The sequence below is a fragment of the Salmo salar genome, chromosome ssa04 (assembly GCF_905237065.1).
Source record: "Salmo salar chromosome ssa04, Ssal_v3.1, whole genome shotgun sequence".
In the NCBI taxonomy this organism is placed as follows: domain Eukaryota; kingdom Metazoa; phylum Chordata; class Actinopteri; order Salmoniformes; family Salmonidae; genus Salmo; species Salmo salar.
In genome coordinates, this window is record NC_059445.1 from 33,724,907 (window position 1) to 33,728,195 (window position 3,289).

Sequence of the window (3,289 nt, forward strand, 5' to 3'; positions counted from 1 at the left end):
GAAACGAGGCTACTCAAGGCGAGAAAAAAACCTTATCCAAAATTATAGCCCTGTTGGAAAATATAAATGGACTGTTTGAAAATGTGAAGAAAAAAATATGAATCACATTTTTATTTGGCGTACCCCCGATGGCATTGCGCGTACCCCAGTTGGGAATACCTGGCTTAGATCATAGGAATCACTGTGCTGACATATTTATAGACCTATCCAAGGCCTTTGATACTGTTGACTATCCCCTTACTCATTCAAAGGTTGTCTGAAATGGGCCTCGACAAGCGGTGTAAAGTACTTTAAGTAAAAATACTTTCAAGTACTACTTAAGTAGATTTTTGGGGTATCTGTACTTTACTATTTCTATTTTTGACAACTTTTACTTTTACTCCAATACATTCCTAAAAAAGTATGTACTTTTTACTCCATACATTTTCCCTGACACCCAAAAGTACTTATAACATTTCGAATGCTTAGCAGGACAGATTTTTTTCTATCCAATTCACACACTTATCAAGAGAACATCCCTGGTCATCCCTACTGCCACAAATGCTTTGTTTGTCAATTATGTCATCAGTGTGCCCTTGGCTATCCGTAAAATAATAAAACAAGAAAATCGTGCCATCTGGTTTGCTTAATATACAGTGAGGGAAAAAAGTATTTGATACCCTGCTGATTTTGTACGTTTGCCCACTGACAAAGGAATGGTCAGTCTATAATTTTAATGGTAGGTTTATTTGAACAGTGAGAGACAGAATAACAACAACAAAAATTCCAGAAAAACTCATGTCAAAAAAAATTGAAATTGATTTGCATCGACCAGGCGTCGACCAGGCGTCCTGCAACTGGTTTGGGAACTATCTGTCAGACAGGACACAATGTGTGCTTTCTGATGGTGTCAAGTTACTACAATATTACTAAAAGTGTAGGGGTCGATTTTGGGACCTGTCCTCTTTACTATTTCTATAAGTTATATTGGTCTATCACCAAAAACCTGTAACATTCATCTGTATGCAGGTGACACTGTTATGTATGCTATTGCCCCTATGGCTGACCATGCTATGTTGGAGCTGCAATCAGAATTTGTTGCCTTGCAGAAAGTCCTTGTTGATGTAAAATTGGTACTTAATGCAGGAATAACTAAATGTATGCTATTTTCTAATTCCCTTCAAGCAGGTTCCCGCCTATAAATATCTGGGCTTTTTTATTGACAATAGTTTGACGTTTAAAAAACATATGGTTGAGCTAGTTAAGAAGCTGATATTTAAAGTAGGCTTATTTTATAGAAATAGATCATGCCTCTCCTTTAACAGCGGGAAGCAGATTGTAGAGTCAATCAACTTTCCTGCCAGTTCTTGACTATAGTGACACCATTTATCGGAATGCAGCAGCCATTACTCTTAAACCTTTGGATGCTGTCTACCATAGCGCCCTTCGCTTTATCAAAGAGATAGTTTTAATATGCATCATTGCATCCTGTATTGCCTGGTCCTCATTAAAGTCCTGTAGGTCACTTCATTACTCTCTTTTTGTTTACAAAGCCTTATTACACAAGCTTCTGACCTACCTCACTTCACTGTTAAAATGTAAAATATGAGACAAACCTGTTCACAGGGATGGTTAACTCTTGAGGTTCCACTAGTACATGCCAATCTAGGTAAATCTGCCTTCCGTTTTAGTGCCCCCCATTTTCGGAATAGCTGACTTTAACGTTGAATGAATTTAATGAGAATTGCAACTGTTTGGATTGAATAATAATTGTATTTGTGGTGTTTGAAGCTGTAGTGTTGATTCTGTCATTTCTAGTTTATTTAATATTTATTGATCATTTTGATTTTGTTGTATTGTTGTCCTCAGGGCACCATTGTAAATGAGACCCTGGTCATAATGGGTTCCCCTGAATAAATAGAACTAAAATAATAATTTGGTCCAAGGGTACCAGTGAAAACAAAGTACCTGGTCACGTTAGTTTTTGGTTTACAATTATTATTATTATTTATCATGATTTATTCAAACAGTAATGTACAATTGACCAAAAATAAACCAACCCCTGTCTATGTGTGTGCAGTGCAGGTAGGGCCTATACACTGAGTATACCCAACATTAGGAACTAATATTGAGTTGAACTAATATTGAAAGCGTTCCACATGGGTGCTGGTCCATGTTGACTCCAATGCTTCCCACAGTTGTGTCAAGTTGGCTGGATGTCCTTTGGGTGGTGGACCATTCTTGATACAAACTGTTGAGTGTGACAACCCAGCAGTGTTTCAGGTCTTGACACAAACCGGTGCGCCTGGCAACTACTTCCCCTAAAGCCAAAATGATATCACCTAATTAGCCTACTCCTGTCTATACAGAAATAAATAAAATCATTCAACATAGGCTACTACACCAGAAAGCATGATTTGGCCACAGATGATCATTAGCTTATTAAAAAAAATTACCTGGATTGTTTTAAATCACATTGCCTACAGTCAGAAGGGCCCGCAATTTGGGCAGCATGCACAGAAAATACCACGTAGATGATTGTTGAGTTGCGACTGTCAGTGAAAAGTAGAGGCTGAGTTAGGCATATCGCAATATTTCATCACAGTTTGGGAAGAAACTCTCTATTGCTGTATAAAGAGAAGACAATGAAAATACTCTAATCTGTCTTTTATAGTTATCAAAATGTTCAACTGAATTTATTGAACAGTATATATCTTATTTGCACCACCAGTGGAGACCATCGGACATATCCCTGGTGAGTGCACATATTCATTTTATCATTAGCTAGGTTTCCATCCAATTGGCGACAGATTTTCATGCAGATATTCTAGAACAAAAATACTGTATGTGCATTTTCCGACCAGTGGTATCCCAGCTAGCACAGTGGATCTGGGCCGATTCCGGCTGAGAGTCGGGGCACTCGGCTGAGAGTCAGACTCGGCCGACGTCTTGTGGCCCGAGTCTGGGCTGCCTTAGGCAGTATTACTTATGGCTAGGATGTGGGGATTGAGCTCAGGACGATTCAGGTGTGAGTTATCTGGCCAAAATATATTACTTGGGGCTCGGGGCTATTCCGGTGTGAGTTATCTGGCCCAAATGTATTACTTGGGTCTCGGGCCGATTGGGGCTACTCTCTGGCAGATGATTACACGGACTGCTTTATATTATTTACTTATTTATTTTTCCATATTCTCATTGTTTCTGTGATCCAAAAATACAATTAGCATTTAAATAAAATTATTTAAGAGTCCTGTTTAAGTTGTATTGTAGTAATTTTATACTTTGATAAGCATTTTTTATACTTTGATAA